Genomic DNA, 15,023 nt, shown 5'->3' with positions numbered 1-15,023 from the left:
TTTATCAGTCAGAGGAGAAGCTGTGGATAGCAATTAATAAAGAGTTGAAGGACTTTTTCTAGGATGGGAAGATGGCAAGGGTCAAGTGGGATAAGCTGGTTCTTCCAACAGAAATAAAGCAGATTGACATTGCTCGATTTGAAAGGGTATTTCAAAGCTACACAGTTAAAGCTCCTGTACATAGCACAAGCAGAAATGTATACGTGGAAAGGGATGATGATGAAACAGTGGGGAAGCTCAAGAAACGGGGAAAGACTGGGATTTTGGATGCAGACCTTTAAGGATAATAAAGATGTTAAGATTTACACTGGGTGTGATGAGAGTGGACAGGATTAGGAATAAGTATATTAGAGGGTCAGCCCAGGTTGGATGGTTTGGAGACAAAGCCAGAGAGGCAAGATTGTGCTGGTTTGGACATGTGCTGAGGAGGGATGATGGCTGTATTGGGAAAAGTCAGCTAAGGATGAAGTTGCCAGGTAAGAAGAAAAGAGGAAGGCCTAAGATAAGGTTTATAAAAAAAAAAAAAAAAAAATGAAGAGATATTCCCTGCGGTGAACTGTCCAATAAATAATCCACAAACCAAAAGACAGCTGAAGAAGAAGAAGAACTATTCAAAAGCGCTTATTGTTGGACAAGGGACTTCATTTTTATTATTTTTGTTCTTATTTTGTTTTATTTCATTCTTTTCATTAAATTCTGGATTTTAACAGAACTTTTATTATTGGATTGCACAGACAGTTTATTTGCTTTTCAGCACAGTGTTAGCCTGGGTGAACCAGCTGTCATTTGGTTTGTTGAAGACAAGGTTTATGGATGCAGTGACAGAGGACATGCAGGTGGTTGGTATGACAGACAAAGATGCACAGGACAGGAAGAAATGGAAACCGATGATCTGCTGTGGTGACCCCTAACAGGAACAGCTGAAAGAAAAAGAAGAAGACCTTTAAGGATAATAACAATAATCACACAGAATATTATATTCATGAAGTAGCAGAAAGTATAGTAAGAACTAAGCCAACATTGGAATGGAGAAAGGAGATTCTGCCGATAGGGATAACTGCAACTACGGATACAGATAGTAGGCAAGAGGGGGCTACAATTTATTGGAGAAAACTGGCAAAGGAACCAAGGTATTGGGAGCAAATAACTAGAGAGGGGAAAGTAATAGAAGGGAAATATGCCAATAATGTACTTAGACTGCAGGTAAGAGACTGCCTTCCCTGTCAAGGAATGATATCAGGGTATAGGCAAAGAGAAAGAAACAGGGGGTCCTAAATTAAAGACCAGCACTGGTAGAGTATTTAGTAGAATCCAGAACAGAAGTTGCTGTTAAAAAAGGAATAATTAGTAGAACATACAAAATATTATATGATAACCGTAAGAATCAGTCAGAGGAGGTTACAAAGGATCAGAAAAGAGATTGGATGAACAATTCACAAAGAAACAATGGGGGATGTATGTTTGTCTCCCAAATATGCAACAAAATCTAGAAGATTTAGGATTTTTTTGCTTGGAAATGTTTACACAGATATTTTTATACCCCAAGTGGACTCCAGAGAATATTTTCCTCAGGTAGACAGCAAATGTTGGAGGTGTGATGAGGAAAAAAGAGGTAAATGGGAACATATTTTCTGGGAGTGTAATGATTTGGCCGACTTTAAAGATTCCCTGCAGATTACTCTATCAGAGATACTGAGCAAGCAAATTGGTGTACCTAGGGAAATTATTTTTCTGAGCTATGATACAGAATTGGAATTGCCTAGACATAGTAAGGTCTTGCTGAGTTTAGTTATGGTGGCTGATAAAAAAACAATTATTGGTAAATATTGTGGGAAGAAATAGCCAGGGAATTCTTATGGCTAGGCTTGTATAGGCCCTATGGCCAATAGCCTAGTACCAACCTATGAACCTATAAACCTATGAAATCAAAGTCAACCCTAACTAAAAGTAGTGAATAAAGTATCAGAGATAAAACAACTGGAATTTAGATCTTTAGAAAAAGGTAGAAGCAAATTACATAGGGGAAAGTTGGAACTGTGGGAACAATACATACAGAGGAGGAATGAGTTTTAAAAGAAGGCAGGATTTGAATGAGCTATGTAATGCTAGACTAACAATGATTGGGTAGATTATAAGTGATGTATAATGTTTGCAACTAAATTTATGTCAGTATGGTCTGTGATGTAAAATACTTGCAACTGGAACTTTGTCAATATGGCTTGTTTTCATTTATAAATATACGATTGCCTATATCATAAGTGATAATTTAATAAAAATTCTTCTCGTTAAAAAAAAAACAAAAAAAAGTTAGCTGTCTTGTTAAGTTGGGAGACTATTCCAGTGGTGAGAGGAACACCAAATGTTTGGCCATCCCCATCTAGTCTGGTACCACAGACGATACAGGACTGTCTCTAATGGCCTGAGGTCCCAGACTGCATCATACTTGCTTACCATATCTGTAATATTCCTTCAGGCTAATTACAGACCAGTTTATTAAATGCACACTGCTGCAGAGGTTTCAACCTTCTGTATTTGTACTGACCAGCTTATGTACTACATTCAGTAGAGAGTGCTACAGCCTTCAAGAACATAATATAAATAGGCTAGGGTGAAAGAGCAACTGCCCCAGGCACAAACTGTCAAGGATGTGTTCAGCACTGGGGATCTGGCTTGAGTATAGTACTGGGAGTCATTTAAAAACTCATTGCTGGTAGTTATTTAAGCAGCCATGGATAGTATCTGTGGTATTATGTGGCTGCCTAAATGAGTTTTCTTTTGTCCTTAACTTCCTATTGCTTTACAGAAGATTAAGCACAACATTCTTCAAGTACACTAGTCCAGTGCAAGGCCCACTGCCCCTTCCTGCTGCTTCATTTACTAGCTCTCTCAGCTTTGTGGCTGCTACTCAGTGTATCACCATCCATGACACAAAGTCACTGTGTACTGCACAAGGTGTACAACACCACAGTGACCCACTTACATGTATACAACCACAACCAAAGTAGCCATTTTATCATAGAAAACATAATTCTAAACTTCAGCATATCAGGTCTCCCACAGTACTCCATACAGTTATGATTAATTTATGTATGTTGTACTATGTGGTACACAGCATATAACATATGCGTTATGTATCATACAGTATGGAGAATGAAGCTGCGATTGTGAATTCCTCTCAGTGTTTTTGATCAGTATCTTTGTCATGAGTATCATACACTTTGTGTGCTTGTGGACTTTTACATATATGTGAAGGTTTATTTTCTGTGAATTATTATGTATATGTTATTCATTCATTCATTTACTCACTCATGTGTCTGATTGCCTGCTTAATCTAATTCAGGTTCATGGAAGAGCCAAGCCTTATCCAGTCACTTAGTTACTGCAAGGCAGAGTGACAGTCCATATCAGGGAGCACAACCATTCAGTAAAATGGCAGACACACTTATGGGCAATGTGATGGATCAGCGGTGCACTGGAACACCGAGGACAAAAAAACAAAAAAAAACATGCATACACAAGGATGGCAAATAGTCTCTGAAAAGAAGACATCTTAGCTTGGAGGTGGACTAGAGAACTAAGAAATGGCAGCAGCAGTACACATTGCTTCACCATTATTTCACCTGATGTACATGCTATCAGTTAACTATTCCTTACTTAAAAGAATAAAGGGGATGTTGTGTGATTTGCAGCCCAGGCCATAATACCAGTACAGCAGTTCTCACAGTAATCATTATCATTTATATGAGCTTGAACCACAGCCATTTCACAACAACACTGTTTGTTGAGTTTGCTAAGGCAAAAAAACTACAAGAAAAATATAGCCAAACTAGAGTTTTCACTGTGTGATACCTTAAACCTCTGGTAATAGAGGCCTATGGGATATATCCTCTTAAGGACATCAAGTGTTTCAGCTATATGGCTTCTGAATGTCCATGACTTTTTCCTTTTTCTTTTTTAAGCTTTGTGGACACATTCAGATCAAAAGGGGGTTAGTTTATTGGCCTGAATGAGTCCATAAAGACTTGTAACAGAAAAAGGAAAAGATCATGCACATTCAGCTATATCGCTGAAACACTAGGTATCATTATATTCATTTGCATATATCCCATGGGCCTCTATTACAGGAGGTTTAAGGTATCACACAGTGAAAACCCTAGCTTGGCTAGTGTTTCCTTGTAGTTTTTTACTAATTGGTTTGTCTGTGTGACCTTTTTACTCTTTGATTGAGCTTGTTAAGGCATACCTATCCATGTCCTAGTCTCCCATATTGTTTGAACTATCCAAGCATTGCAGATTGTTCTACAGCTAACTCATTAACTCCCTCACAGTCATTAAGAGGAGGGCAGACAGAAACCAAAGAAGACCTTCCAAATTATAGACAACGTTGCTTGCCCCACTCCTTGTATGAAATTTACCAAGATGTCTTTTGGCTAGTCAGTCCCTTAGCATTGCTGGCTCACTCCATCAAAACACACTAGTGCAAGAACAGATTTGTGCACTTGCCCAAACTTATACAGCAGTCACCTAAGATAGGTAGGTTCCACACACATTGCATAAAGAGGAATGGTTACAATGGAAGGATCACCCCAGTACAGTGTCTTCTAGCAGATCAGTTAGTTCAGAGAACCTTTCACAGCAGTCTCAGTCACTGCTTACTAAAGGGACAGTACAGACTTTTCCAACAAGGGAACAAGGAAAGGGATTATGATCCTGTCTGTTTCAGCCAAAGAGGGGAATGTGAATATTTTATCCTTGACATACATGGTTCCGACCTCCACACAAGTCATGTGATACTTCACTGAGTGTCTTCTGAGGCTCCTAATTGTACTGCCCTAATGGGTTACACTGCAATTGAGATGCTATGCAAGGATTGTGGACAACACTTTCTTTACAAGGTACTCCGCTCCAGAGAGGATAGCTGTTCTGCATGATGTCCTCTACCACTTAAGCATTCTCATGTTTACATAGCTCAGTGACTGGTTTCTGATGGCCCACTCATGATTATCTGGCAGGTACTACTAGTCTGGGGTATGCCATGGTTCCTGGATTATTATCACTGAGAAAAATCATCTCTGTAGCTGGTGCGTAACACCCCTTTTACAGATGAGGTTCAAGATATGGTCCAGAGCCACACTTTGAGCTTCAGGATATAATGCAGAGCCATATTTTCCTCCTTGTGTTGACAATACAACAGCTCAGTAGATCAAAAGCATGAACAATAAAAATCAAACTTATAGGATGGATTCTAAGGACTCCAGGGTTGGGACAATGATACTTCTAAATAAGAAGGTGTGCTTAAAGTTATGAAAAATAAGGAAGGCCATTATATTATATATAAAATGAGGAATAACAGTTACTATGCACCCAGAAAAGTTAAATATATTGGATGAGAGAAGGAAAAGTATACAGTAAAAAGTAAGTGTACAACTGGAAATTATCCTCTTCTGTCCTCCTGCCAGGAAAGACTAGAACATTCTAATCTCAAATGTTAGCTATTACTGTTAAACATTTTGATAATATTAAATGCATCTATATTATAAAAACAAATGCTTAAAATGTCGAACACATCTATGTCAACACGTTTTAAGCGAACGCTCTTATAAGCAAAAGCTGACAAAGTTGAAACCGACATACTCAAAATATTTTAGTTGTCCAACACCAATCCCCCAGTGCTGTATTGAACATGAACTGCAAACACAGTAAATTTCACTTGTAACGAACACCCTAAATATACACTACAATCCTTCCTGTTTGTAAACTAAATGAAGTAACCATACCAATTGCCAACAGTAAATCTCCAAAATTATACTTGACCAAAATGGCACTTTCTCGAAACACATACTAGTTAACACACATACACTAATTTTCCTCTAATTTTTGCAGAGGGGCTGCACCCCCCACACCCCCTGCTAATTATATATACCAACTCCAAGAGTGCACTAAAATTAAGGTAAACATGCATAATTCATAATGTACACATCTTACGTCACTGCTACATTTGCGTGTGTTGGCCAACTATGACATTTCGAACTTAACGTTTTAGATGTTTAGAGCTTTTGCTTATAACAGCGTTCACTTAAAACGTGTCAACAAATTGGTGCTCGACATTTTAAGTGTTTGTTCTTATAATATACACCCTATTAACTGACCACTATAGGCAGAACCTATAAAAACATATACTTTTATCTTGCCATGAAGTTTATCACATTCCAAAACTGCCAGCAGCACAATAAACATGCATTCCCTATTTTATCTATCTCTGTTCCTGAATGTGCTAGTGGAGGGGTAAATATGCTGATGCAATCTTAGTTTCTTGGAATACTGCTTCTTCGCCATAGCTCCTTGTGGGCAGAGATGGTGCTATTAATTTGCCCTAGTATCGGCTGTTAGATGATAATTCTATTCACTTGGAATCAGAATGGTGAGAAATAGTGGTTAAGACTGTGAGTTTGAGAATCCTTAGTAAAACTTACAGATTTGCTTCTTATATATATATATATATATATATATACACACACACACACACACACACACACACATATATATATATATATATAAATATATGTGTGTGTGTGTGTCGGTGTGTGTGTATGTATAGGTGTACCTAAAAATGACTGAAATAACATAAGATCGATAGTAAAAAGACTGAAAAGTAATAAGACCAACGCTGAAAAAGACTGAAGCACAAAAGATTGACAAAATTAAACATAATGGGAGGGGGATTTGTGCATCTTCAGATTTGGTATGTATAATTATCAGGGAGTGTGGTGGTGCAGGGGGGCAAGTAAGATAGATGTTATGAAATTCCTTAAAGTCTATCTTGCTTCTGTGGGCAGCTGTGCTCCAGAGCAAATCCATTACCCAAAATCTTGATGGCTAGCAATACCTCTTCAGTCAAACATAACCAGCTACTGAGTGTTACACACAGTTTAAAAAGTGGACTTGCAGCACACATTATCCCAGGACTGTTCACTACAACAGGGGAACATATGATGAGTAATCAACTACCGGGATGACTAGAGAACAGCAATCACCTGACATCTCTGTACTGACTGACATGCAAAAAGACTGGGCTGGACACCAGCATGTCAGAGGAAAAAAAAACATTGCTTTTGTTGTGCTGCCAACTTGTGCAACTTGCCTGTCAGTTCTGTACATAGTCAAAATGCAGCCGTCTACATACTTCCCAACTTCTTTGTTCACCTGCCTATCAATTATGCACATGTTTAAATATGCCCATGCTAAATAATTCTTTGCTCAGGAATTGTAGACAAAGCCAAAAAGAATGGAGGGGGAGACAAGGATTCCAAAATTGGGGACAATTAGATAAATATAACTTTAATTCACTTCTACATGCATTTTCTGAACAATAAAAGCATGAAACTCTAATGTTCATAGGTTAGTGCTAGGCTATCGGCCCTAGGGCCTATACAAGCCTAGCCATAACAATTCCCTGGATATTTCTTCCCACAATATTTACTTCTCTGGACACCTGTCTAGCAGGGCGACTGACTTGATCCCTAGGGTGAATTTCCTGTCTCCCATCCAATCATCAAGGTTCCTTTTGAAGAGGGCCAAGGAGGCGCTCTGCTTGACATATATGGGCAGACTATTCCAGAGTCTGTGGAGTCTCTGGGTCAGGAACCTATCCCTCCAGCATGTTTTGTTCATTGTGATGACAAGATTTAGATCCCTGGAGTGTGTGGCTCTGAGGAATTGGGATTTCTTTAAGTGGGGCATGTCCAACAGCTCAGGGTTTGACATAGCCTTGTACGTTAAGCAGAGATCACCTCTGAGTAGACGATATGCCACAGAGTATAGCTGGAGTTTTTTTTGATGGTCAGCATATGGCATCTGCTTTATGCCTGTGATTCTTTTAGTAAGGTATTTCTGCGGCATTTTCAGCTGTTGCAGGTGTCTTGTGAGGTACATATCAAATGGGGCGTTATACTCTATAATGGGTCTAATGAGGAATGAGTAGAGTGGGACAATGACCTCCTTTTTTCTGGATGAAAAGCCCTTAGTGATGAGGTGTGTCACATAGAAGAATTTCCTGACTGTTGTAGCGATGTGGTTATCGAAGGTGAGACCACTGTCTACCTGTGTCCCTAAGTCTCTCATCACACTTTCGGTGTTTAGTGTACTGCCACCTATGTGGTAATTCATGGGTACATGTTTTTTCCCAAAGGGGATAACTATACATTTCTTGGAATTAAGCTTGAGCCCATGGCTCTGGCACCAAGCATCTGTTTCTGTAAGGCCCTTTTGAAGAATATCCACATCATTTGGGGATTCAATAATGGCTCCCAGTTTGCAGTCATCTGCAAACTTTGTTAGCCAGAGTCCCTTAGTGTTGGCCTGTACTTCAGAGAAGTAGATGCCAAACAAGAGCGGTCCCAGGACTGAACTCTGAGGTACTCCACTTGTCACTTGTCTGGAGCTGGATTTGGAGTCGGCTACTTTTACAGCCTGGGTTCTGTCAGTAAGCCAGTTGGCAACCCATCAAGTGATGTAAGGATTTATTCCCAGCTTAGTAAGTTTATCTATGACTCCAGAGTGGGGGATAGTGTTGAAGGCCTTATCTAGGTCCAGATAGCTGTGTGGACCGCCTTACCCTTGTCCACAGCTCTGGAGACTGATTCGAAGAAGTCAATCAGGTTCAGGAGACAAGATCGGCCCTTCACAACCCAAACTGGGTGGGGTCCAGTGTTTGAAGGTTGCCAATGTCTTTGTGTATAAGTTCCATGATAATGCATTCCATGCCCTTGCAGATCAGGCTCTTCAGACTGATGGGATGGTAGTTCCCAGGATTCAAGGTGGATCCCCCCTTGTGGAGTGGGATAACTGTAGCTGTGCGTCACTCAGTGGGCATGAAGCCTGAGGTGAAGGCGATGATTAAATATGACACTTAGGTGATGTGCCAGTTCATTTTGTAGTTCATGTAGTACACAGCCCAAAATGTCATCTGGTCCCATGTATGCTGTATTCTTAGCTTTGGAGAGTGCATTTTCTACCTGTGTGGCCATGATTACCAGAATTTGGCAATATTTTGGTATTGAGATGGGCCCTTTAGGGGGTGTGAGGGGGGTGAAGTTGGCACTAAATCGATCTGCCAGGATATTGGCAATATCCTTGGGATCAGTATATTTAATCCCATTCTGTTGTAGCTCAGAGCAGATCTGAGCATTGCCATTTAGATTCTTGACATAACTATAGAATGCCTTGAATTTGTCTTTGGAATCTTTGGCAATTTTATTTTCGTAACTAGCTTTTGAGGATTATATGAGGGATCTCAGCTTCTTTCTGAGGCTGGTAAGGGAGTTTTTTGCATTCTCAGATTTTCCTTTTTTCTGCAACAGTTTCTTCCTTCTGTTGTATAGTTTATGGTAGGGGACCACCAGTTTGGCTTCCTTTTTTTGGAGGAGAGCATCTTGGTTCTATTTGGGATGGCACGATTCATGCATGAGTGGATGTGCTCGTACAGTGCCTTAGTGTATGATTCAGCAGTCAGACTTTCAGATCCCATCTGCATGGGTGCCATGAAGTTTGTCACTTCTGACTTGAGTAGCATGAAAGCTGGCTTTGGAGAAGTTTTTTTACGGAGGTTTCCTTACTGGGGGGTGGGGGTGGGATGTGGATATCAAGGGTGATTTGCTTATGGTCAGACCTGACCAATGAGAGGGTGACAGACCTCCCAACCATTCCGAATTACTCGTTTTTTACCGAGTTTTGGGGTCCAAATGAAGGGGTGCCACGATTCCCGAGTGGCACCTCTTCATTTCCGATTTTTCTTTGCTTTTTTAGAATTTTCACGCTGTCGGAGCTGACGTCATCACGTGCGCAATGACGTCAGCTCTGTCAGGCTACCAGCCAGTCGGAATTGAGCTCAAGGAGCTCACATCATCATTTCCGGCTGGCTGACTTAAGTTGTAAAAAGGCGGGAATTGCAAGCTGACGGGCCGTGCTTGTGCAGAGCAGTTCACCGAGCCGGGATTACTGAACAGATACAGGAAATGGCGGGAATTGCAAGCTGGCAGGCCGCGCTTTGTGCAGAGCAGTTCAACAAGCCGGGATTACTGAACAGAAGCAGAAACGCTTGTGCAGAGCAGTTCGCCAAGCCGGGATTACTTTGAATAGAAACAGGGATTAATGGCAACAACTGAACAGAAGTTGAAATGGGGATATGGCAGCAATGGCAGGGAAACAGGGATTAATGGCAGCAACTGAACAGAAGCTGAAACGGGGATATGGCAGCAACGGCAGGGAAACAGGGATTAATGGCAGCAACTGAACAGAAGCTGAAATGGGGATATGGCAGCAACGGCAGGGATTAATGGCAGCAACTGAACAGAAGATGAAATGGGGATATGGCAGCAATGGGTAAGGAACCTCTGTGTGTGTGTGTGTGTGTGTAAATGCCCCCATATAATACACTTGGTGGCTAGAGGTATTCAGGCTCAAACCCTGTACCTTTAGTACAGGGTAAAAAGAGCCTACTATCCCTAGTCACCACCATTTCTGAGTGAGTTGAGAGCTATGATGAGAAGTGAGAACATTGTTTTTCTCTAACAGTTGAAAGTTATGTTCTGAGCTTTGTCTATGTTTTTTTTTGTACTAAGATTTGATAGAGCTATGATGAATAGTAAGAACATGTTTTTTTTGTGCTAAGAGTTTAGAGCTATGATAAGAAGTGAGCACACAATTTGTATTCCCCTATTATTGTTTTTGTGCTAACAGTTCAGAGATATAGTGAGTAAGAAGTGAGAACTGAATTTGTATTCACCTATTGGCTTTGTTGTTTGTCCATGTTTTTTGTGTTGAGGTTAACAGCTATGTTGAGAAGTGAGAAATGAATTCACTAAATGATGGCTATTAAGTTTCAGTCTTCCTATTTTTCAGGCAGCTGCTGATTTGGGATAGTGGTATGTTGTTCTGAATGTAGTGCATAGAGTCCTGGGTTCAAAACCTGCCAGAGAAATGCATGATGGTAGCACAACATTTTATTCTAGCAATAGTGCATAGAGTCCTGGGTTCAAAACCTGCCAGTGAAATGCATGATGATAGCACAACATTTTATTCTAGCAACTTTACAAAATTATACAAGCAATGTTTAAAATGTGTCCCTGGTTTTTGACCTTTTGTCCCCCTCCCCCCCCAAAAAAATGAAATTGAAAATAAGTGTGAGACGCTGTGCAAGATGCCTATGGCTTACACTACTGTCATTCTATTTATAGTGTGGGTGTGGAAGTAGACTTTTATGATGGAAAAGTTCTGAATTGTGCAGTTTTGTTATTATTGGTTCATGTGTTTTTGTTTCATTGTCTACAGTACAGATTACTGGTAAAATGTTCAAACAATAAATTTAAAATGCGCTCTAACATGTGTGTTGTATTATACAAGGAATATAATTTAATAAAGTCAGGAAGGTGTATAAAGAAAAGAACACATGTATGTTTCTTGTTTTGTGTGGAAGGGGCCAATGATTTGAAAACAGCCCAAAGGTAATCTTTATCCACCACTGGCCAGATGCATTTTCTTTGGATGTGGTGTGGGTTTCAATGCTGTTTCAATGAATGTGAGTTTCAAGGCCAAAATTTAATGTCAAGCCTATTTTCATTGTGAGACAGTATTGCTTTGTTTACCAGATGATGTCTTTTAGTGTTTCTGCATTGTTGTGCTGTAAAATGTAAAAATAAAATTCAAATCATTGTAGAAGTAAAGCAGTATGCATACATTAGTGTTTATGGTAAATGGGGTGAAATAGACAGGTAATGGGACATTGGGATGGCTGCAGGGGGACTCTGGTGCCATGTTTTGGTTGTCTGTTCTTCAATTTGCGTTCAAAAGTTGGTATCCCACAATTACATTGGAGTGGGTGGGGGTTACATAATTATGTATGCAAATTATATGTTAATCAGCGTACAGATTTGTACCTATTTTTCATGGGCCTTGTCCAGATTTTTGATGTTTCCAGGTTGAGAGGTATGGAGGGTGACCACTGGTGTGGAGCATCTATCTCCCATGTTGGTAATGACCAGGTCTAGGATATTTACCTTAATTTTACGAAGTCCAAGATGAGGCTATGATTAAACATGACACTTAGGTGAGGTGCCAGAAGGTGTAAGAAGCTGAGATCCCTCATGGATTGGTAGGACAATGGATTAGTTGATCCAGGGCATTGGAATTTATGAATTCCAAGAACCGTTGGGAAAAGGTGTTGGCACCAGTGTAGTTTTCCCAGTTAATGGCAGGGAAGTTGAAATCACCCAGTATTAGGGTGTTTGGTTGTATGTTAATATTTTCCAGTATGTTTAGAAAGGTGTAGTGAGAATATTGGGGCATGGTGGGGGGTCTGGAATGATTGGCTGTAATCGTTAGTAATTTACCAAAAAGAATATTACAATGCACCAGTCAGGCATATGAGTCAAACCCAGGGACATACTGCAAAAATTATGATTAAGTCTGATGAAGTTTGGTCTATGTGCCTGACCAAAGCGCTTACTTTTTGTATTTATGTACTGAGTGGTTATACTTACTTCAGTAAATTTGTTTCTGCTCAACGAGTGGTTCCTTTTTAATTATTTGCAAAAATTATGGAAAGTTGAGAGGTATGGCTATCTACAAAAGTTTACACTCATATGTTTACTTGCCATGGGCTGATTTTCCTTGTTGCTGCATCTGTCCTCACCATGGTACCACATTCAGTTACTCTTTATCAGCATAATCATGTTCAAATTCATAAACAGAAATGTTTAACATAAAAAGTATATAAAAACAAAAAATGCATACCAAGACTTAAATGAAATGTTTTCAGACGTAGCTCACTTCAAAGTACTTTCACAGAAGCAATTTCATTATTTCAGTCTGAAAAGAGAAATTGTGCCCAAGTCTAGTTAGAATGCTATAATATGTGTTAGTCTTTATGAATCTGTTAATTGTTATCAATGTTTTTTGTAGGCACACATTGGTACCCCCCCCCAAAAAAAAGGAAGCATTGAGTGACATTACATCTGCTATACTTATAAAGGCAGAAATTACTTTCACTGTTTCCTCAGGCCTAGTCTTACTATGAGTACCATGAACAAACAGTAAACCATACACTCTGCTGCACCACTTTTCAAACAACTGATATTTTTATCATCACATCCATATGGCAGGGTGTAGGCTATCAGTTCCACCATACTTTTAGGAAAAAACTAACAATATTTTAATTTGTGTCTTGGTTCTGCCAGCAACTAACATCTGTTTTCACCACTGTATTTTAGATTAGCTAATTACTGATGCTAAGTAAGGCCTAGCAAGATCACTCAAACGCTTTCAGGAATTTGAATGTATCTGTCATGAGCCCCTTGCTCAGTGGATACCGATATTCAGTTTGGCATTTTACATTTTCTTCTGGTTCTCAGAAGTTGTTTCCTGAGGCTCTGAATCATTCTCATTACACATATTAAAGCAATCAATGAAATGCAGTTGTTTCTTAGTAATCAGCTCCCTGCAGAAATAGAAAGACATACTGAGTATCTATACCTGTACTCATTAAAATAAGTGACAGGGCAACCAGACTAACCTCTACACTTTTAATGTACTGATAGTCTGACATACATTGGATCCATGCATTTGGCTGAATCACAAAACACTGAAAAAAATTGCTGAGTACTTATTTCATTGAAAACTCACTTTACTGAATCAATGTTTGTCTTTTATTGAATCAATACTAACATAAAACAGCCCGTGTCTGTGGCACAGAAGGACAAAACCATGAGTATAGCACTTCTTCATCCAAGCCAAATGATCCTGCTTCAACACAGGACATAGCTAATACACTGTCCCTACCTCCTTTTCAAGTCTCTTCTCCTCTCTCAAGATTTAAAGAAGATTGTGCCACTTTCGAAAGTAATGTATACATTTTACATTACATCCTGCTTGTTTGTTGACTGGTATATATAGCTATACACCTAGTCTGAACTACTCTGTCATTGCTTACATTTTTGTATTTTTGTTTGTATTTCACCCAGGCTGACCCTGAAACTGGTCAGAACTGATCAGTGCACTACTCCAGTAGATATACAGACATAAATTAATAGATAGCGCGGGCAACCCAAGTTTGAATACTGTCTTGGGGTGCTTGATGTTGCAGGCATGGAGCATGGACATGCCTGTCCTTGAGGGAGGGGGGGGTGGATGTTTGAGCTCACTTTCTAAGTAATGTCAACACCCCTCCTGGGCTTAATGAATAAATATCCATTAGCAGCGTTTTAAAGCTCAAGTCATATCAAGTTTAACCGTTACAATGGAAATATTTTGTATTTTTCGTTAATGTTTTCCATATTTTTTTGTATAACATAAATGTATTTGGCTTTCATTTTTAAATTGATGGGTGTGTGGGGGGTCACGTGATGTACTACATTTGCTATATAAAGTCTACTTTTTGCTGTTCATTATACTCTGAAAAAGTCTGGTTATTTTTGATGAAAGGGCTTAGTATTTTTAATACATTTTCTTTGGTGGTTTTCCTGGTTTTTCCTTGGTTTCTGTGTCTGTTTGATCTATTTCACTTTCATGGTTGACCCTTGATGCAGGCCTGAGATGTGCGTCATGTTGTCCACAGGTGGTCAGGGCCATGGCTGAATCACACAAAGGCATGGGTGATATGCCAGTGCAGCCAAATGCATACTCTAACCTGGAATGGCATACAGACGGAGAAGATATGTAGGAGAAAAACACAACTTGTGAAAAGTATAACACTGCCCCAGAAAGCCTTCATCTTCTCACTGGCTCCAGACATGGATCAAGCTACTCTGTAAGTGGCTAAGTAGTGCCTGGTAGACCTGCTGGATAAGGTCTGGTCCCTGGATGCAGCTAATGGTCAGCAGAGGCGAGCCAAAAATATCACAAAAGATTACTAAGCTACTACAATTGAGTAGAAAAGTATGTAGATATGTATCTGGTTGATTGTCAAACAGGGGATTTGGGAAATTTAGAGTCAATCACAACTGGCATATAAACAGAAACTGTGGCGGTAA

The 15,023-nt window shown here is 39.6% G+C and overlaps 1 protein-coding gene across 13 annotated transcripts in view; it reads right to left on the bottom strand.

The window, feature by feature from the left end:
• Positions 1–15,023, bottom strand: part of PIP5K1B (phosphatidylinositol-4-phosphate 5-kinase type 1 beta) — a 1,685,295-nt gene that overhangs the window by 780,130 nt on the left and 890,142 nt on the right. Inside the window, exon 5 of one of the 13 annotated variants that reach the window (XM_044064338.1) lies at positions 12,790–12,864. The exons of the other annotated variants lie outside the window; for them this stretch is intronic. The gene's annotated coding sequence lies outside the window, so the exon portion shown is untranslated. The remainder of the gene's footprint in view (positions 1–12,789; positions 12,865–15,023) is intronic. 13 annotated transcript variants of the gene reach the window in all.

Source organism: Protopterus annectens, chromosome 2.part2 (genome assembly GCF_019279795.1).
Source record: "Protopterus annectens isolate FY-2018-M chromosome 2.part2, PAN1.0, whole genome shotgun sequence".
Classification (NCBI taxonomy): Eukaryota; Metazoa; Chordata; order Ceratodontiformes; family Protopteridae; genus Protopterus; species Protopterus annectens.
Note: the sequence above shows the minus strand (reverse complement) of the source record. Positions and strands in the feature narration are given on the sequence as shown.